Source organism: Numida meleagris, chromosome 1, assembly GCF_002078875.1.
Source record: "Numida meleagris isolate 19003 breed g44 Domestic line chromosome 1, NumMel1.0, whole genome shotgun sequence".
Classification (NCBI taxonomy): Eukaryota; Metazoa; Chordata; class Aves; order Galliformes; family Numididae; genus Numida; species Numida meleagris.
Genome location: NC_034409.1, coordinates 162,855,450 through 162,878,549, shown reverse-complemented (window position 1 = coordinate 162,878,549; position 23,100 = coordinate 162,855,450). Strand labels below are relative to the sequence as shown.

The following is a 23,100-nucleotide window of genomic DNA, read 5'->3' as shown; positions in this document are numbered from 1 at the left end:
AGTACTTTGTCCAGGCCTGAGGCCCCTAGAACAAGGAGGATGTGAAGCTATTGGAGTGGGTCCAGAAGAGGGCCATGAAGATGATCAAAGGATGGGAGTGCCTCACTACGAAGAAAGGCTGAGGAAGACTAGAAAAGGAAAGGCTCTGGGGAGATCTAACTGTAGCCTTTCAGTACTTAAAGGAAGTTTATAATCAGGAGGGAGACCAACTTTTTACATAGCTAGAAAGTGATAAAAGAAGGGAGAATGGTTTTAAAATTAAAGAGAAGAGATTTAGAATTTTTTTCTTCTGATGGTGGTGAGGCACTGAAACTTTTTGCCCAGGGAAACTGTGGACGCCTCATACCTGGAGTTGTTCAAGGCTAGGTTGGATGGAGCCCTGGACAATGTGATCTAGTGACTGGCAACCCTGTCCACGGCAAGAGGATTGTAACTAAATGGTCTTAAAAGTCCCTTCCAACCCAAGTCATTCTATGACTCTTTGATTTTAAGACTCTATGATTCTATGATTCTATCAGCAGCTCTGGAAAGGTTCTGCCTAGTTGATATACTATAAGTAGCCCATCTCCAGAGTGAAAGGATGCATGAGTGATGAGCTGAATGTCTCAGGCTGTGAGTAATGAAAGTTACTGTGAGAGTATAACAAATATGCAATTGGGGGAAAATGATGCATACTTGAAAGAATGTTTATCAGCTTCTGAATATAAAAAAAATCCTCTTATTCCTCTATATGTAAAAGGAGTGCTTATGTTGGGCTGCCTACTCTCTTTTTGTATTATGAGTGCAAAATAATTACCAAATCCAGAAAACATGGGAGAAGAGTACATTTCCTCTCACTTCCAGGGATCTATGTATGCTGCTCTGAATGTAATGCCTCCTATTTATTTCCGTGTAAATTGCAGTAGATAAAAAGAGCACAGTAAAACTATTTGATAGAGCAAATTCTCAGCTACAAAACATTATTTTTCAACATAGTCACCACCATTAGCTATGCATTTTCACTGGCGATGGACAAGAGCCTGCATGCCGTGCTCATAAATATCTGATCCAGTGGAGGTGACCCACTGTAGCTGTGACCAGTGCTAAACACACACCCACAGCCTCACTGTGCTCACATCCACTGTTCAGTCTCCTTAAACATTCAGCAAATGTCAGTGGATGAAATTTTTTCTGCATGGAGGAATTTAATTACACACCTTCATACAACCTGAAAAGACAAGGTTCAGCTTGAACTAAACTTGGTAAGGGATGCCAAGAAGAACAAGAAAGGCTTCTACAGGTACCTCAATCAGAAAAGGAAAGTCCTGGAGGGTATATCCCTCCTGGTGAGTGATGCAGGCAAGCTGGTAACAACAGACAAGGAGAAGACTGAGGTACTCAACAAATTTTGCCTCGTTTTTCTATAATAACTGTTAGTCATACAGCACTTGAATGATTGGTTTGGCAGGAAAGGAATGGGGAAGCAACGTACCTTCTGCTGTAAGCAAAGACCAGGTTTGTGACTATCTGAGGAACCTGAACATCCACAAGTCTATGGGTCCTGATGAGATGCATCCCAGAGTCCTGATGGAATAGGCTGATGTAGTCGTCAAGCCACTCTTGACATTTGAAAAGTCATGGCAGTTAAGTGAAGTCTCTGGTGACTGGAAAAAAAGCGATCTCACACTCATTTTTCAAAAGGGTAAAAAGGATCACTCTTGGAACTACAAACCTGTCAGTCTCATCTCTGTGCTGGGAAGGGTCATGGAGCAGATCCTCCTCGAAGCTATGCTGAGGCACATGGGAGACAGAGAGGCGATAAGGCAGAACCAGCATGGCTTCACCAAGGACAAATCCAGCTTGATCAACCTCATGGCCTTCTATGATGGTGTAACTGCATCAATGGACAATGGAAGAGCCACTGATTTCATCTATCTGGACTTCAGTAAGGCCTTTGACATTCTTTTCTCCAGATTGGAAAGATAAGGATTTAATGAATGGTCTGTTCAACAGACAAATTGCTGCAGAATCAAATCCAGAGAGTGGTGGTCAACAGCTACATGTCTGAATGGAGATCAGTGACAAGTGGTGTCCTGCAGGGGTCAGTGCTGGGATTGATGCTCTTATTAATTTTCATCAATGACATTGACAGTGGGATCAAGTACACCCTCAACAAGTTTACAGATGACACCAAGCTGTGGGGTGCTGTCAACACATCAGAGGGATGGGATGCCATACAGAGGAACCAAGACAGACTTGAGCAGTGGGCCCAGGAGGTTCAAAAAATCCAAGTGCAAGGTCTTGCACCTGGGTTGAGACAACCACCACTACCAACACAAACTGAGGGATGAAAGGATTGAGTGCAGCCTTGCCGAAAAGGGCCTGAGGGTACTGGTGGGTGGGAAGCTGGACATGAACCAGCAGTGAACCCTTGCAGCCCAAAAGGCCAACTGTAACCTGGGCTGCATCAAAAGAAGCATGATCAGAAGGTTGAGGGAGGTGATCTTGCCCCTCTGCTCTGCAATGATGAGGCCTCACCTGGAGTACTGCGTCCAGATGTGGAGTCCTCAGTACAGGAGAGACATAGATCTGTTGGAGTGCATCCAGAGGAAGGCCGCAAAAATGATCCAAGGGATGGAACACCTGGAACACCTCTCTTACAAGAACAGACAAGGAGTTGGAGCTGTTCAGCCTGGAAAAGGAAAGACTCCAAGGTGATCTGATAGCAGCCTTGCAGAATCTAAAGGGTGGCTATGAGAAAGAAGAGGACAGACTCTTTAGCACGGCCTGTGGTGATAAGACAAGAGGAAATGTTTTCAAGCTCAGAGAGAGTAGATTTATGTTAGATATAAGGAAAAAGTTTTCTACAGTGAGGATGGTGAGGCACTGGAACAGGTTGCCCAGAGATGTAGTGGATATCCTGTCCATGGGGACTTTCAAGGCTAGGCTGGCCCAGGCTCTAGGCAACCTTATCTAGCTGTGGATGTCCCTGTTCATGGCAGGGGAATTAATCCTATGATTCTATGATTCTATACACACTTTTATGTCAGATGTCATTTTGTCTGTCTGCCCTTCTGCTGCCATATGTTGCATGGCAAGAAAATGTAATGGAATACTGGTGGGAAGGTTCAACCTTCCATACCACCAATATCTGCCTCTGATGTTGTGAGCCAACATGATGAAATAGGAGACATTTCTTTTCAGAGCAGCCTTTTTACAGAGCTGCTGTCCAGAAAGGACTGTGCCAAAATGGATATTCTGGTGAGGGGAATCCTGAAGTTTTTCTGAGAACATGAAAAGGCTTGAGCAGTGAGAGGAGTCTGCTGAAAGCATGAATTCATTCAAACATGAGTTTAATTAATCAGTAGTAAGAATGAGAGAAAACTGTGAAGAACTGATGGACTTAGGACACTAGGAAACTGGCCAAGTGTCAAGTAGGACATTAAGGTGTGGAATAACACCTGCAGGTGGAAGAACTGAGCGATCTAGGACTCTGTCATGAGAAGATGAGTTAGGGAGGCAAGAGGCATGGAAGGTACTGGTAGATGTCAACTACTTCTTGTCTCTTCCAACACAAAAAGCAGAGATCACTAAATATGGCTATGAAGATTAAATTTCAAACAAACAAACAAACAAACAAAAAAGCACAAAAAAGCAATAACAAATATACCCAAAGAAGCAATTCTTCTCTTAGTGAAGATTGAAATATATTGTGATTACAAGAAATTCACCCAAATTCAAAGGGAAACTGAACAAGTGCTTCAGATAGAGATGCATTTGTTTTTACAATAAAGACAAATATCAACAGCCTAATCTATGAGAACATTGTAAGGAAATACATTCTATATTCAGTGTGATACTGCGATCACTCTGGAGACCAGGAATTAGTTTAGGCTAACCCTTTGGCTAAGCCACTGTAACAATGGTATTGAATATCGTTCAGTCTCTTCACTTCAAAATAATAGTATGAAAATGTACCTATACAATTACATTTTACACAAGTTATTTCCATGACTTTTTCCTTCTCTCTGCTCTCTTAGATTCAGAACAGCAGAACAGAACTGTAGCAAAACAGGATCAGAAACTTAAGCCATCCATCCATTTGCATCTCTGGCTACTTTTCTGACCCTTTCTATTTAACTTGTCAGTGTTCATCTAGTTCCAAAGTATGGATCATTCCCTTTTATTTTTTTTTTTTGTATTTCTGAGAGAAGAGCAGGGCATGATCTTTTTTCCCCCCCCTCATTTTTTCACTTTGCTGACTTCTCTGATAGTTCTACTCTTTTCATCTTAAAATGCTTATTAATTTTATTAGTTTCCCTCTTCTTATATTTTACAAATAGTCTAATAACCAGAATACTGTCCCATTTATGCTAAATCATCCCATGGAAATTGCTTGGGAAATAGATGGATGGACTCCACAAAACATTTCTAGATCCATTTCGTGAACGTTACTTTCTCTTAGATCTGAATCTGTGTTCAGCAGTACCACACTTTATCTGAGAACTTGTCCACCCAACTTTGGCTTTGCTCAGTCGCTATGTGTTCTGGTCACTGAACAGAGACTGCATATTTCTATAGGGAGGGCAAGTCATATTGCTCTTTTCCTGGAGAAATGCATTCATTCCTTTCCAGTAGCCAGCTAGAAGTTGGATAGACTCAGTAGTCCTGAACTGAGCCCGAGTTAATGCTTTATAACTAGGCTTATTACCAGGAAACTTTGTTTAACCTGGAACTTCAGTGTCTCTTGTTAGTTTAGAGTCAGGCAAAGTTTGTTTGTATCTTACCATAAAAGATTGTAGACAGACAATTTCTGCTGGAACTGCAAGCTACAAGATTGTTGTATGACCCCCAATAAACCTGCTGTCCTTAGTTTATACAGCCTATTCTACCACATTTAAGGATTTGTACAGCTTCAAAGGGTGAGAAGGGATTGAGTCATGATAGAAGAAAATACTTCCGTATGTATAAACATATATATTTGGATTATTTTTTTAGAGACTTTCTCTTCCAAATCTCTTTTTAAATATTGATGCAAATGTCTGAGCTTATATTTTGAAGAGAAAAGAAGCTTAGGTTTAAAAGCGTATCATCTTGCATTTAGACTAGCTAAGAATATTGGTAATTATTTTTATGCATATTCTACCTAAATATGTATGTATCACCTTAAATTCAAATAGCACTTCACAGAGATTTAAAAACTCAGACCTTCTCACCCCAGAGCTTGTATCAGACAATATGCAAAGAGCAGAGGGGAAAGCATCTGTGATGCAAGGTGGGGTAAGTTCTTCAACAAAGATAATACAAGTCTCGTTGTATTAAAAATGGAATATGGCAATCTGATGGTTTAATTTAAGAACATGTAGGGCATGAGGAAGAAAAGCAGATAATGACGAAAAGCTTAAGAGGAGGGATTTGGAAGAAAAAAGGAGAGCATGCAATATTCTGCAAAAAATATCTTGTAGTGAGGCAAGTCCTTTGAAGTTGCTCTAGTTATTAAACTGGGGCTAAGCTTGGTCTACAAGGCCTAAAATAGTGTTGTGACACAAAGCCATGGCCCAAGGCAAGGTTCTCTGCATAAGTACATACAGCTAGCAGGAAACTCTGTGATGCACTGGATATACCCATATTGTCTTCTGAAAGCCTGAAAGTGGAGGTTAAGTCATGGCCAGAAGGGTGAGTGCTCAAGCATTCCAGTGAGTTGATAGAGAAAAAGAAGGTTGGACAAAGGGACGGATGAGAATGGGAGGAGGTGGGGAGCAGCATGCACTGTGCTAATTGCTGTTCTTGTGCTTACTCAGAAAGAATCCTGTAGGCATGTTTAATGAAAATGATGGTTCTGTGGCTGAAAAGGGAGGATAGTTTTTCAGTGTCACTTAGACATAGGGCAGTGATTGCTGTTCTTTTTAAATACCTAACAGTCCTACTCAGCATCGCTGTGGCAATGGGAGTCCTGTACCTTGTCTAAATTCCAGTTGTCTTTTGGAACTCTACTGATTTTTGATTGCGAAAGATCTTCAGATGAGACAAAGTTTTTATTTATGCCACTAACTTGTAATGGGATGGACTAACATTCTTTGTGGTTTGTAATCTTCCTCTTGCTCATATTGGCCCTAAACTAGAGAAAACCCAATAAAACTGTTAACAAAACTACCTTTACATAGGATTTTCAGAAACATTTCCTATACTTATTTTAGGAGAGACAAACGTAGACACAGTTTATGTTGTCAGTTATTTCAGGAAAAATAGTTTTCTTTGAGAAAAGAAAACTTTTTTTTTTTTAATGAGGAATAGAATACACTGATATCTAATTCTGTTTCTTTGAAGTGTGCAGTCGGCATCATAATTCTAATAAAATATTTTCTTTAATATTCCGTTGCTTTTTATTTATTATCCTGATGTAATGTAACATCATATTTATTGAGCTGTTTTGTTTTGAAATACTGCAAGTACTGCTTCACAATTCAGTTCTATGAGTGTGATTTCTTACAAATGGTGGATATGTTTGTCAAATGTTTATGACTCAAGCTTTGTTTATTTTTAACAGGCACATAACAGTACTTGGAGACAGTGCGCATGCATGCACATACACACAAATATAGAAAATGTTTCAAATATGCATTTCTCTCTCTCTGCTTGCGTTCTTCTCTAGCCTAAGGGCACTTGGAAGGATATCACTAGGGCTAAAAAAAATTGTTCAACTCAGCTGAAAGTACTTGAATTCCTGCTCAGCTGAAGTTCAGCTCAATTTCATGAACTATTAGTCATGCATGAAACAGATCCATATAAGTATTTAGGCTCTTAAAACTGGTGAAATGCCTAATTCCCCTTGATTCAAGGAAAAGCTAAGTTCCTAAAGGACATCTTAGGAAAAAAGATAGCATCTATGTTCGGGAAATATCTATCAAAATTATATAGGTTCCTGGAACAACAAAAGAGTCACAAAACAGTGATTCTGTTGCACTTTCTTAATAAAAATAGGCCTTTAGCAAGCAGACAGCCTGGTCATCTGAGTTTCTTTGTAAGTCTTGTAAGGCTCAGTGTTGCAAAACCTGCAGCGTATCTCCCAATGATTGTTGACTCAAGACTCCTTGTGTCTTAGCAGCCAACATATTGAATACTGGCATACCAGCAGAACATGTCAAAAAACAAGGAAACAGCACACCCTGCCTGGCCTTAAAAACTCTTAAAACGGTACCTCAGTGAAGCTGTGACTTAAAAATTGCATTCTGTTATTAGATGTTGACATCAGAATTTTTACTTACAATTATGGAAACAATATGTCTTATGTAGTGTCGTAATAGTGAGAGCACTCAAGGAAAAAAGGGAGTCCTAAAAGTTATCCTAAACTCTCATCTTAACGTGATCTAAGGTTTTAAATCTCTTGTTTTAGCACAATTTTTCTATCACAAAACCATGGAGTGTTGAGAATGAATGGATATTTTACCTGTGGAAGATCATCCTTAGAGAATTTCCGACTCAAATAAGAATAAGTACAAAATTCCTCCCACTGTTCTTATGTTCAGCTACCTGCCTATATGGTTCTAAGAAAGAGAAAAGTTGCTTGAGTTTTGCTTCTGAAACTATTTATGTATTTTACATGAAACAAATACTGAATTTCAATCCTTCCATTAAAAGTAAAATATTCATATTAGAGAATAATTTAGGATTTGCATCCCATTTTTCATAGGTACATGCGGCCAAAACCTTGTAGATAATTCTGAAGAAGACAGACAAGAAAGATACTCCTTTATATTTATTAACTTCTTGCAGTAATACAGAGCATGTCCTGAATCTTGGTACCACTGTTTTCCACATTCCTGGGATACTCTGATGTAATATGGAATGTGTACCCAGCTTATTTCATTTGGAAATCAAGGTACAGGAGGCTTGTATTCATACAGATATTTCCCTGGTATGAATTCAGACTGCAGCAGAGAACCAGGTTGTATGCTAATAAGTTGTGCCCTGCTTTTTTTTTTTAAATTATTTTATTTTTAATGAGATTCATTTGCTCATTGTTCAGCACTTTTGGAGATACAGGAATTCCAGCTTCTCAGCTTTATGTTCAGTGTACGTGTAGGGGGAAAAAATTAAAAAAAGACAGAAAAAAGAGAGCAGTGTAATTGTCTCAGGCTTTAATGACTTCACTGACCAGTCAGAGTGTGAAGTGGCTGTGAGCTTGGAAGTGTTAAGGCCATTTTCCTATTGCCTACCTCTTTTTCTTTCAGCAAAAGCATTGTGCTTCAGTATCAGAAATGTTCCGTGCTTGTAACACAAGGAGGGACCTATTTCATCTTATTTCTGTTCAAGATTCATATCCAACAAACGTACTTCAACAATTCATACAGCAAACATATAATTTGCATTCTTAAATCTCTACTTTGTATTTGTTTCTACTACAAAAAAAAAGGTAGAGAAGAACCCATATGCTATACTGATCCATGTCACAGTCTATTTGGGCTTAATTTTAACCAAAACAAAAGTGCAAAGAATGCATCATTAGCCTTAAGTCTATGCACTTCAACAAACATGCACCAAAAGAAAAAGGAAAAAAGAAAAACCAAGCAGAGGATGGAACTCTGGATTAGTGAATAGAAAAACATGCAGTTCATGAGTGAAAAGGTAAGCGCGTGTCTTAATAAATCTACTTGTCTGTGGAAGAAAATACTATCATAACATCTTCAAGATATGACTAACAATCTAAGACTTTACCACAGAAAAATTCAGACACTAAAATACTTTCATCATCTAATTATAGTTATGAAATCCATATGGAAATTGTAAACAGACAGGGGAAATCATCTGGAATGCCTAGGGGTGTAGGGAAAAATAATTAACAACTCCATCTTAACTGCTGATTTAAGACTTGATAGAATAACTTTATTTTCTGATATACATTGCTTGTTTCTGGGACCGACTTGTCAGCTTTGTGTCATCTTCCAAATGTATTAAATACAAATAATGATATGGCTGAGAGTTTTACTTGATGATGGTAAACACTGAAAAGGTACTGTGTACTGGAGTATACTGCAGGCCATACCTGTAGTAAGAGCTTGAGGAATATATAATACACTGTGGGGAAACTGAGCCAGGGATCTGCACCTCATTTCACTGTTTTCCTTATTCTGAGAACATTATATGCTCTACTTAGATGATCAATTGCAATTGACCAGTAGCATAGTAGTGCTCTTACTTCGCTTCACTTCCACACTTGCCTACCTAAAGCAGGAACAGAAATACCAAGCCCTCACTGAAGGCTCATATTTTTTTGTATCAACAGATAATTTCAAAAAATGAATCAGTAAAAGAGCAATTTTGAACAAATAGGACATTTAACTTGAAATTGAGTTAATAATTTTTCTTTAAAAGTCATTAATGTCTATGAGGTGTTTGGATTTTTTAATAATGGGCATTACTAGAAAAAGCTTCATATAGGGATAAATACACTCTGAGAAAAATGAACAAGTATGTAACCCAATGGCTGGTGAAGATTAGTGTAGATGAATAGAAGATATAGTGCATTAAAATGAGTAGTGTAAGCTACTACTACACATTGATGGATTTGTAATTAACTGCAGCCGTGCATAGAATAGACCTGAATGTTATTGGAGTAGTTAAATAAAAACCTCCACTCAGTTCTCTATAACCACAAGAGATACCTCAAAGGCGTATGATTGTTTAAAGAGTAAGATATAGAATAGAACAATACTGATGACACATATTTCAAAAACTCAGTATTCATTGCTACAGTGTTCATTTTGATGTGAAAAGATATAGCAGAAGAGAAACAGTCCAAAGAAAGGAAATGAGAATCCTTATAGGCTTAGCAAACTTCTATTGAAAGAGAGATCAAAAAGATTAAGTCAACGTAGTTTATAGAAGAGATGAATAAAAGATGGTAGTCAGGAGTTATATATAATAATACTATAGCCAACGATATTCCATTTGGTTGTATGCCTGCCTTCCTTACACATAAACGCATAATTTAAGAACAAGAAAATAATAAAATTAACTGCTGAAGGCTTTTGAGTTTCCTAGTCTATGCTATACTACTTTATTGCATGTTTTTCTCTTAGGTTTCTATAATTTTTTTTTTTTTCCTGGCAGACTGTCATCGATCTAAGTCAAAATCTATCTTAATGTAAATTAACTTTTTTATGAGCAGTATCAGCAATGAAGGTTTAAACTTTCTATTTTGCCAATAACAAATGTTCAAAGCTTTTATTTGTGAAGGGAAACAAAAGTTAATGTCATCATAATCCTAAATAGATGAAGCAGTGGTGAAGAAAACTGCAAAGTAAATATGAAATTTAATAATGGTCCTCTGACAGCTTGTTCTCAGATTGTTAGGAATTCATTAAACAATGGTTGAGCAGAACAGACAATTAAATTATTCTTGTATGAAGAATCTATCCATATTATGAATATTGCATACAACAATACACATTTCTGAGGAGAAGTTGTCAACAATTTCCATTACAGAGAATCAGTGAGAGTCTTGATTTCAGCCTCCAGATATTTCCTTCTTTTTTTTCTCAGACAAAATAATAATAATCACAGCAATAATTGGGATGCTGATGTATATAAACAGAAAATACACAAAATCTTAAGAATTTTATGTAACCTTGTTATGGTTTAACCCCAGTGGGCAGCCCAGAAGCACACAGCCACTCTCTCAGTCTCCCCAGCTGGGATGGTCAAAGTAAAAGTGTGAGAACTCATGGGATGAGATTTAGACAGTTTATTGGGTAAAGCAAGATCTGTGCATGCTAGCAAGACAAACAAGGAATTCATTCACTCCTTCCCACTGGCAGGCAGATGCTCAGCCCATTCCAGGACAGCATGGCTCATCATGTGGAATGGTTTCTTGGAAAGATAAAGGCCATCACTCCAAATATCTAAACTCCTTCCTTCTTTACCCAGCTTGTATTATTGAATATGATGCTGTATGGAAAGGAATATCTTTTTGGTCAGTCTGAGTCATCTATCCTGGCTATGCCAGTTCTTAGCTTCTTGAACACCTCCTGCTCCTTGCTGGAAGGGCAGCCTGAGAAGCAGAAGAATTCATGATTATGCGTAAGCACTGTGCAACAAATAAAAACAATGATGTGTTGTCACCACAGTTTTCATTGGAAATCAAAAATACACCTTCATATGAGCAACTACAAAGAAAATTAACCCTATCTTAGCCAAAACCATGACAAATCTTTTGATGATTATAGACAGAAGTTTATGTCAGTGGGTTGACAAGTATTTCAGATATACCTTTTCTGCACAATTAAAATGAACAAACAAACACGTAAACACAGGAAGAGCTGATAAAATGTTCATACCAGAATGAAAACATGTCAATAAGATTAAAAGTCAGTCAAAACAAAGACCAACACAAGTGTAATTTACATTGCAGTATATCTTGATGTGGAATGAACACCAAATGTTGTGAGAAATTTATCTTATACTAGCATTCAGTCCTGTTGTCATTTAAAACCTAACTTATGACAGATAAGTACTAATCAAAAGAGATTCTGAGAAAGAAAATATCTACTTTACTGGACACCTAATCAAATAGACCAGCTATTTATTAGGAATCAACTATGTCACGGAAAGGCACCGAAAAATACCAAGCAGCATGCATAAAACAGGATTTAGGAAAATTTTGGATTCATTTCAGATGAAAAACTGGAAACAAAATGCACTTTATTTAGTATTTAGCACTAAAAATAGTACCTGGTGCATCAGTTGATTATGCAATTTATTTCACTAGAGTAATGACCAATAGCTAAGATCAAGATGACCAAAAGTATTATAAATAAAATAATAAAGTGATAGATTTAAAACAGCTTTGAGATAATGTGATCCTAAATCAATATTTTCAAAAGGAAAACTATGTGCAAAATACAGATATGTCTGTTGCGCAGATTTGCACCTGTCATGTTCAGATACAGAGAATTAATGAATACAAGGAGCAGACCCTTGCCTAATCTCTAATGTCAGGCTTTTCAGGTTATAATTCAAAACATAAATACTGTGATCATCTGGCAAACTTGGTAGGAGCTGCCATAGCTGCTTTTCTTGATGTCTTCTCCTGATTCTTTGTCACACTTCTACACCCTTCATCACTGAGAGCACTCTGATTATTTAGCTGTCTTTAGGCACAGCAAAATATTCTAGTATGGTCTCCAGGCAGCCCCTATGGCATGACAGTCTCACTGAAATGCTAAGGAGTGACAGATTAGCCACTTCTAATTTCAATGCTAAGATCCTGACTAGGTACAAAACTTGCAAGGCTTTCCCATACTTTCAATAAATCTAAAACTCATTTAGATTGTCTCTTGTTTCAGCATGAATTACATTCTCTCTACCCTTGACATACACAATGTTGCCTCACTTATATACAATCATAATGATTATTTTTCTCATTTATTGCTTGGCAATGCCATGACCCATGCACACATTTTTTGGTGCTTCCCTGCTTTGCTGAGTTAAATTATTTCTCACCTTATCCTGCCTACATCCTCAACCTTATTTCAGGATTTCTTCTTTACAGTTCTTCACTCTGTGTGTTGCTTTTTATTCAGTATCATACGTTAAGACTTTTTGTCTATCTATTGACTCATCCTGTTCACCTCCATTATATGCTCATTGCATTTTCAAAAAGCACCTTTTCATGTGCCTTCAGAATGCATACATATATGTCACAGCATGGCTAGATGTGTACTAGTAAGAACAGAGAGTCTTTCAGTGTTTCTATGCCATGTATTTTAAAAAGTTTTAAAATGTTTTTATCTGGGCTGACTTCATTTCATGCAGGATGATGATGTTCTTGTTTTGCTAATTGAGGTACACTGGCATCAGCTACAAAACGATATGTGCCAGCTGGGAAAATTTTAACTGGTGAGGCATTCTGTATGTTGTTAAAGAAAAAATAATCTTTGCTCATTGAGCTAGAATGCAACGAGTAGATGCAAGCTGAGTTGATGTTTTTTAACTTCATTCAAGCAACCAAGAAATTCTTTTCTCATCCCTTTGGCTGAAGAGAGGCCAAATAATGGAAATAAGGTATTCTTTGTATGTCCTCACTTTGTAAAGTGGCAGAGACAAAGCAAAATTATGTTCAGGCATGGATTTTCTGGGAATCTGGGAGGAGAAGGGGGCAAGAAAACATACTTAGCCTGTGAATTCATACTATTCGGTGCTTTTGCTCACCTACTGTGTGAGACAGTTGTATATCCTACCCCTCTGGTTGAACCTGAAGGAAACTTTCATTCTTTTCAGTTATAGCATCTGGTCTTTAATCTTGGGTTATAGATTCTTTGTTTATCTATCAGGAGCAGGAGAAGAAGAAAAATGAGAGTGAAACCCCTGCTTCAGGACAATGAGTCAGGAGGCAAGATACACAATTTATTCTTGACAGAAGTCAAAGGAAGAAATAACTACAATCTAACAGCTCTTGGACAAAGAATTGGCCTTCACATCCAGCCCACGCACTCAATTTGGACTCCTGTCATAGATTTTCACCAGAGGTCAAGGCAGCCTGGATAGCAAAGGAAACTGGTCTTGCCAGTATAGGAAAGTATAAAAGTAATCATTAGATCTGCCTGCATTTCTGAAAGTGCTTGTGTAGGTGCCTTGGAAGTGTCTCGAGGAGAAACATCTCAAGGCTTTTGACACATGATTTTCTCAAAGACAATCTAGAAAGAGATGTCATTAATGAAAAAAAATATATAACATAAAATACAATCCTAGAGCAATCGGACAATAAAGGTAGTTCTAATAAAATACTGGTAGATATAGGAGAGATACAATGGAGATGGGCTGCAGAAAATGAGCAGGCTCACACATCCTCTTTAAATAGCCTTTCTCATTGCTACTGAAGCAAAGTACTGGACTAGATGTATTATTGGTCAGATCCAAAAGGAAATTTCCACCACTTTAAAGATACTTTTATCTTTTATCCATAGGAGGACAAAAAGAAAATTAAGTCTTCTTCCCTTTCCTCTGAAAACATAGTATTTTCATGATGACAAGATACCTTTGAAAAATTGGGACTATGTGCTCTTCATATACTCCTTCTGGATATATAAGCAGACAATGAAATTAATATTTCAAATTTTATTCATTTAGACAGTTATCTTCTGAGGGGTTTTAATTTTGTGGGCTAGGGCGAAACAGACCAGGGAATTTACTTTTCTTATTCTTTCAATGTTATTTAAGGCTAGGCTAGCTTTGGAGGGCATTAATCTTCTGCAAGTCCCAGAGGGAAGAGAACACATTTTCCAGGCTACTGGTGGAATCCATCTGTCTCTGCAGAGGAGATTTTTCATTGCCTACTCACTGAACAGCCTAACAAGGAATGGAGTGGGCTGCAAAGCTATCAATGAATTCTGGAAGTGTGTCTTGCCCAGAAATCACATTTGAGCATCTCATGATCCTTCTGCACAAAAAAATTAGAAAATCCAGCACTAGAGATTTTGATCAAAAAGCATAGTAGTTTTAGACAAAGATATATAGGTCTACAAACTTATCTCTCCTTCCTTCTTTGAGTTCATACTGGAGTATCAACTGTAAATGATAAATCTAAGGAACTTTCCAACTACTGCAGCCACAGAGACAATGTCTGGAATGATTTGTACAAAATTCTTGTGTTAATAAAAATAAAAAACATTCAACTAATGTAACAGAACTGTGAAAGAAAAGGCATATGATGCTGTTGCTCAGAAATAAGACTGTTGGCTTCCTTCTTGAACATGTAGACAGCATTAATTTAATCTCTTTCTGGCTGCAGTTCCTAGAACCGCTTTTGTCATTCCTGATTTCATAGTTTGCTATCTTCTGCTATGCCTGTGCTCAGATTAAGGCTGGAACGAATAGTGCCAAGAGACTTTAACAAGTGCGCATACTTCTTGGAGAAGGCAAATGTGAGCAAATACCTACCTTGTTCTGCCATCCTAGAAAATCATTTGGCTTATTCTAGACAGGAACTGTGGTGTGAGCAAATATATATGCATGTATGCTCAATAAGTTAAGCTCAGTAGCAAGCTGAAACTCAAACCTTGTCTGAGAACAACATTGTACATCACTGCCCTGTGCTGTATGGCAGTTTAATTAAATTCTTTTCTGCTCTTTAAATTGTTCTCATATAAATGCAGATATAGGATATTTCGGTTAAAAAAACAGCCATCCCTCTGGCAGAAAGCTTGTGTGTCCCCTCCAGCAAACTAAAAATAGCTAAAAGTGTTAGCTGTCTTTCAGTGTTGTTTGGTACCTCAGGGCTAGAATAGACCCCATGGATGCAAAGGTACAAACACCGAACAGGTGTTTGTAGTCTGCCAGGTAACTTCTGCTAAAGGCAAGGTAATGCAGGAAAAGAGGTCAAAACATACAGCTTCCAAAAATTGTAGAATGATGCAAATAGATTATTTCAACATGAACATAGATTCAATACTAATGTCTTGGTATGCTGTACAAAAGCATAAACTCTTTACTCCATACATAAAGTTTAGTTTCAGCATGAACATGTATAATGTTTTAGGGTACTTTTTCTTTTCTGTGGATGTGAGATGGTGTAAACAAAATCCAGGGTAGACATCAGGTTGTTCTCTGACAGCGTGGTCAGGCACTGGAACAGGCTCCCCAGGGCAGTGGTAAGGACCCAAGCTGCCAGAGTTCAAGAAACATTTGGACAACTCTCTGAGAAATATAGCTTGAATTTTGGATGGTCTTGTGTTGAGCCAGGAGTTGGACTCAATGATCCTTGTGGGTTCATTCCAACCTTGGATATTCTATGATTCTATGATTAATATAATTTACAGAACAGAGTGAAGAATTGTGACTTTGAGATGTTTAATACAAATATTGGAATGAAAAAGGGGTAGGATTCAGTCTGTATTTCAATTAACCAAATTTAAGTGCTTCTTCACAAGTTTCTATACGAGTGGTAGACTTCTAAAATTTCATTACAGTTAACAGAACAGGGCTCAGTTGCATTATGATGTGTCCCGTTTAGTCTTTTCTGAAGGTTCTGTGTCAGTTTTGACAGCTTTTTGCAGATGTTTCAAATGTCCTAAAGTGTTTCAAGTGGCACTGGCTGCCTATATTTAGATAACAGTCTCATCTAGGGAGATACTCAAAATATTTGGAGGAATCTATCTTTCTTCCATAAGGGCTCACTTCAGTTGCCTAAACACAGGTTTCTAGTTCAATTTCAGAAGCTCTGGAGTGCTCAAGACATCTGCACAGGGCTGACAGATATGACACAGAACCTAGGGGAAACTGATGCCCCTCTGAAGTATCCGTTAGAGGCTAGGCAGGATATGACTGATCTTTGAAATTGCATACACATCTGTGTTTAGGCAGTAGAAACAACCCCCTAAATGTAGATGTCTTAATCTCAGATTGAATCCTACCCAAATAGCCTATGTCAGGAATTTAATTAAGTAAATTGATTTGAAGAAGTTACTGAAAAACCAACATCTCCCACTAAAGTCAGACTTGTGCTGGATAAAGCTGTTCTGACTGGTGAATATATATACATAGAAAAATAAATGATGCCTACCCAGTTTTCAATCCTCTTAAAAAAAAAAAAAAGCCTCTTTAAATGCGGTAATGCGGTACACATTTTTATTTTTATTTGTTTTTGAAATTGTAATTACAGGGGGGAGAATACTCAAATTGCATGAATATTCACATTTGTAGATGATTTTTCTTTACCTCTGCTTGTGTCTCTTAACTAACTTGAATATCTTCAGGCAATCAAATTTAGCCGGCAGAAGCACACACACAAGCAAATTTCAGTCACAAGTGTTTTCACAAACTGATTGGCACACTGAGGGATATTTTACAGAATTGCTTCCACGCTCATCCAAACATGAACAATGATGAGCAATTTTATCTGACCTATGCTAGGGAATGAATTTAAAACACTGGATGCAGACCCATGCAGGAAACAAATCTATTTTAAAAAAAAAATAATAATCATAACAACAGAAATCAAATTCCATTTAAATATTGTCAGCCTGCTAATGGATATTACATGCAGAAAACAGACTAAATTGATTATATGGATTTGTTTCAGAAAAGACACTAAGCTGTGTTAGTAATACACAGAACTAATGATTTCTACACTGTGAGTGCATTTCAAACCATGTTTTGTGTACATGGTCAGTCAGCAGAGAGGAAGTATAAGGAGTTCACGCTTCCAAAAGATACATTGGTTAGAGCAGACTAACAGAATACGCTGCATGTCAGACAATAACAGAATCCTCCTGCACTGTACAGATGCTCCTGCCACCCAGTACAAGACCAATGCAGCTTCATTTAGCCCTGTGTGCTGGGGTTACCTGCTGCATCATGCTTGCACAGAGCCCACAGTGGTGCTTCACTTTGAATCATTCTTCCAGACAGCCATTCTGCACCAGTTTCCTCTTCCGTGCTACCAGTTTCCACCTCCACAGGGTGACCTGTGAAGAGAAAGTTAGCTTTATTGCCAGGCAGAGGAGCCCATGGGGCTCCAGCTCACATATGTTTAAACAAGAGCAGCATCTGCTAGGGGCAAGAGACATGGGTGAGATACTCTTGGGAGAAGACAGGTTGGAAAAGATACTTGGAAAGATGTAGGAGAGATTCTGAGGAGACAAAGGGACGGAAAGGCTCTTGGGGGAACACGGAGAGATGCTCTTGGAGGAAACTTGGGCAGACGCTCAGGAGGTAATGCTTCCTATTTATTTCCATGGAAACTACAACGGGTACAAAGAACACTATAATGCTGTTTAATAGAGCAAATTCTCTGCTATAGAACACTATTTTTCAACATAGTCACCACCATTTTCCATGTATTTTCACCAGTGATAAAACAGCATTTGCATGCTGTACTCATAAAAATCTGCACCAGTGGAAATGACCAACTGTTTCACAGCTGCTATGATACATCATTGGTAGGAAAACATTGCCTCCACAGATCACCTCTCATCAGCCCAAACAAATGGAAGTCAGAACTCACCAAACCTAGACTACACAGTAGGTGTGGTAGGACAGTCCATCCAAGATTAGCAATGTTCTCCACAGTCCTCAAACTGGTATAGGACTTGCCTTTATCATTTTGCAAGAGAAAGGTTGTCTTCTTCCTTGGCTATGTCTTTTCTCACACTCTGGAAGTTTGAGCCTTCAGTTTAGTCAGCATTGCAATATAGTGATCAGAGTTGATGGTTTGTCCGGGTTCCAGGAAATTCAGAAGAATCACCCCTTTCCTATCCCAAAAGACAGTGCACAACACTTACCTGCTGAGGGCTTTGTCTTGAACTTTTTATTCAACAGAGAATTCACACATTGACACTCCATTTTAACTGCCATTTTAACTCTGCCTCTTAGTGGTGACAACACATCTTGTCACTAGTAATGATGAGATGCAGGAAACTGTCACCCTCAGCCTCATATTGGTTCAATAGCTCCTGAGAAACTTGTATATAGTGTTGTCTCTCTTCCTATGCGAGCATTTATGGAACCCACCTGAAGCATACTTCACAATATTCCAACATTGCCATCATCGTTTCCAATGCATTGAAGCAGATATTCAGCTCTGTACACAGTTTCCTGGTCATAATACGCTGATTTGCATGAATGAGCTGATAGAGATGCTCTTCATGTTGTGGTGTGATAGCTGTGTATGGCTATCCAGAACATGGCTCATCTTTCACATTATTGTTGCCACTGTTGAAATGCACCACTCATCACCTCATTGTGCTCACATCCACTGCTAGGTCTCCATAAACATTCAGCAAGTACTGATGAATGTCAGTGGGTATAATTTTTCCCTCATAAAGGAATTCAGTGACACATCTTTGCTTCATCCACACTTCCATGTCAGATGTCATTTTGTCAGACTGCCCGTCTGCTGCCATCTGTTGCATGGCAACAACATGTAATGGAATATTGTCAGGAAGGCTCAGTTTCTACTGCGATACCACCAACATCCACTTCTGACATAATGGGCCAACATAATAAAATAGGAGGCATTACTTTCAGAGCAGCCTTCATATTTTAAATGTATTGATATAAAATAATACATAATTCAAAATAATGTAGCAAATTGATTTCTTAGGGTTATCTTTTATTTCCTTAATGTATGTTTTAGTTCAAAGTTCAGGGAGAAATAAAATGTTCACATATCTTCCATCAAAAATTGAAAATGTAAGTATCCACATTCTCTGTTCTGTGACTGAGAAGCTTCAAAATGAAGAAATACAATATTTTAGGAAATCTTACATATTTAACTGAAAACGTAGAATTCAACTCCCAAGTCAGTCTCTTGTGTCCCAGAAGACATAGACCTGGAAATACTTGTAAAATTCCAGAGTTTTGCATTTATATTCCTCTGAGATCTACAGTTCTACTGAAGAGAGTCTGGGATGAGAAACAGCCAAATCTGAGGACCGGAAGATAAAACAATCTTCCAGGTATATGCAGTAGTATGCAGTTTTGAGAGGTTTCTGTGTGTGCGTGTGTTGAGCAGAGGGAGCTGCTGGAGAGTGTTCTGTCTGGGAGACTGGATGTGAATGTTTTGTACTGAACAATGATGAGTCCGTATTTGCCCGACTGCAAAAAATGAAGTCTTCTACACTTTAACTGAGCTCAGAATAAACTGTATGGTTGTAAAATTTCAATCATAGGTGTCTGAATACATGATAACAGATATGTTAATTTCTCCTAGGAAGTATTTTCTAATGTAATATCCATAGACTTACATTGAGAGGCTTCCATTCAAGAAATACCCTGTGATCTATCTTCAACCATTTCTACTAGAAGCTTTTTTTTTTTTTTTTTTTTGACTATTGAAATGTTGGATGCAAATCTTACTGACACTGGTAGTTGTTTGGGTTCTGTGGTTGTTTTTATAATAAAATTGGAGTCATTACTTTTGGAGCATCCCTCATATCTTCATAGAATCATAGAGTGGCTTGGGCTGGAAGGGACCCCAAGGATCAACAAGTTCCAACCACAATGCCACAGGCAGGGACACCAACCTTCAAATCTGGTACTAGGCCAGGTTGTCCAGAACTCCATCCAACCTGGTCTTGAACACCTCCACAGCCTGTCTGGGCAGCCTGTCTTGGGCACCTTACTGTCTTGTCTGGATACTCCTCCCTACCTGTTTTGATTCTCTTAATAACTACTTTGAAGCCTATTGCTTTGACAGTCCTACCTCAAAGGCTCTTCTGTTTGTGTACACAACTTATCTCTAGCTTTTCCTGACAGCAATACTAACCATTATCTTCACAGGTTCTCTTCAACAGGAAACAACACCAGGTTCTCCAGCAAACTGCTTTGCTCACTATAGATGCAATCATCCTGGCAAACCTCACTTGCTGGACTTTCTTATGTCTGGCCATCATCCCACAACTCAATAATGTTGAAAATATTTCCTTTGGAAATTCAAACTCCTTATGTCTCCTCTCTGCCAATTAACTCTTCATATATACCAAACATGGTTTGAACTGTGTTCACTCCACAGTCATCACATTAGTCAAGTGCTAGTTCTTTATAGACTATGACTAGAAGGAAGATAGCTGGACAAACTTACAGTGCAAATGTACAGTAAACTGCAGTCTTTTTATTCTGGAGAAAAATGGTTATAGATCAATGTCTGTACACTGGGGTAGTGGAGATAAAAAGTGCAAACAATATTGTGAATACTGAGGTTGCTAGCATATACTAAATGAAGATAAGAAAGATATTACTAAAAGCATATATTTTGCTTATCAATGTGTTTGGCTTGAATAATACGGAAGAAAGTGATCATTTTTTTCCTTCTTGTCTGTTGTATTCTAATTCACATACTGCAAATGGGTGCAGTGATATTTTTTTAGCTAAGTATTTTTTTACTAAATTAAGTCCACTTTCTCTTCTGTACAGTCCAATAATAATACTATAACTTTAAACTCAAGGAGGCTGACATGACTATTCACCAATACTTATGGAACCTGCATATGTATTTCTTTTGTTTATTTAGAAAACGTGACCTGATAGTGTCTATAGACCTTCTTAGCTAACCATAATATTTGGATGCTGTTAAACTACAAATTCTTTCTCTTGTTACTAAGATTTTATTATTGTATAATACATGCTTGAGGAGCAGATGCACTTAGACTTGTTCAATTATACATCATGATTACACAGATACATATGTAGAATAAAGAGTATTTTCTGTTGGATGTTGTCTTTGAAGTTAAAAGCTATCAGAGACCACCTCAGACTTTCAGATGGCCTTTATTATGCTGTCTTAACCCTTCACTTCTCATCATTAGCACTTCTTGTCTTTAGTATTCAGATTATAATTTACTTTGATTCCATCATCATCAATCTACTTCCACTTCCTCTCCTGACCATACCTCTGTGGTATTTCTGTTGCTGACCTTATCCTTTTTTTAACTAATCATTAAAAATTTTTCAGCATTCAAAACAAATAAGAAAGTCCTTTCTTTGTATTTGTATAATCTCATTTCTAGGGTTAATTTGGAAGCTGATTCCTGAGCCACAGAAGCACTAGATAATTCTGTACAATGAGTTGAACTCCAGACTTGAGCTTCATTGCATTTTCAGCATCATTTATAAGCCTGTTTCAAACACTGTAAATGAGTTCTTTACTTTATCATTAGTTTACATTTGTGGAATTGAATGTCACTTCTATCTTTTCATTTTCCTACTACGGATTTGTCAAGTATAAGCTACCTATTTTATACAGCAGCATTTGATTTTCTTTATTTGTTAAGCTCATAGGCAGGAAAAAGAAGAGCAGAAAGGTTTGAATTTTAGCTGGGTTGCTCTCCATCTCTGCATACACAGAAAGCTTTGCAAAACATCTAGCTAGTTAGCTCGGTAACAGCATGTTCCCTTTCTACATCTGTATTGTGAGATTTCATCGAAGGGGAGCTGTTTGTGATGCAGTGCCTGAGGCACTAAATTAATGTTGTATCTGTATATTTATTAGCCATCTTCTCCTGTGGGATCTTCCCAAAGCAAATGCTTAAGTTGTCTGTTTATATTTCTGAAGACCTTCAGATAGCAATCTGGTCCATCAAATTCAGGTCACATAAAGAACAAAGAGTAATACTGGGAGTATATACTCATTTGGGTTCCAATCCACTATGGTGTCAGATGGAACAGAACCAATTTTTAAAAAAGGAAAGAAGATAGCAATGCAGGTCCCACATTTTGCAAAATACTCTAGTGACTAGAGCTTTTCTACCGTAATTGAGAGGTCATTATTTTAGATCTAATTTGAACTGAGGTTCATGAAATCCATATCTCCTGTACAGCAAATTTTGAGAGCGGGAGTTCTTGCCTCTTTTTATTGAAATATTATTCATCCAGGAGGAAAGTAATGGCATGGTGCTGAAAGCGCACAGGTCATAGAGGTTGCATAAGAGCACAAAGAAGGAGACCTCTGCCCCAACATATGATCAAGATCTTAACTATCTGATCTTTCATCGAGTAGGCTTTTAAAATATGTTTGCTCATTAGGATAAGCTGTACCTTTATCTAGTCTTGTTTCTCTAAAGATGGATATTCATCAAGGCTGCACAAAGAAGCTGAATGTGTTGTGAAAGAAAAAAGAAAACAGAAAAATACATAAGCAGTGCTTTCAATATAAAGTGTGTTGCCTGATGTAGGTACAAAGATGGAATTCCCACCATTAAACATAATACAAAAGTAATGCACAGATACAGCCTCAAATCATTACTGCTTCCGTCAGTGAGTTAATTAAGAGCTTGAAGATATGTCTTAGTTCTTAATTTGGTATGTTAATTATAAGACTGCAATGACATTAAAATCAGTCACTGACCACTGTAGTAATTTCATGTACATTAGGACATGTCTTTGCTCTTGCTGAAATAATGATGATTCAGTAGATTTCCATCCATCATCATTTGATTAATGAAGAAATGTCAGTCTGTCTTAGAGTGGTTTAAACTATGAAAAGCAAAAATAGTCATTACCTGTCAACGGTTTACGGGCGTTAGGCCCGATTCTGTGACAAAGGGGACGGGGGACCCACGGGCCCACGTCCCGGGAAAAGGGGAAAGGGGAAAAGGGTAGGGAGATGGCCCTGAGAGCAAAGAACAG

General features: G+C 37.9%; 1 long non-coding RNA gene across 7 annotated transcripts in view; it reads left to right on the top strand.

Annotated features, from left to right (window-relative positions):
• Window positions 1–23,100, top strand: part of LOC110386958 — a 225,482-nt gene that overhangs the window by 108,220 nt on the left and 94,162 nt on the right. Inside the window, exon 11 of one of the 7 annotated variants that reach the window (XR_002432352.1) lies at window positions 20,257–22,977. The exons of 5 other annotated variants lie outside the window; for them this stretch is intronic. This is a non-coding gene — a long non-coding RNA (uncharacterized LOC110386958). Of the gene's footprint in view, window positions 1–13,310; window positions 16,570–20,256; window positions 22,978–23,100 lie in introns of those variants that run through there. One more of the 7 variants, XR_002432354.1, reaches the window with a different exon arrangement.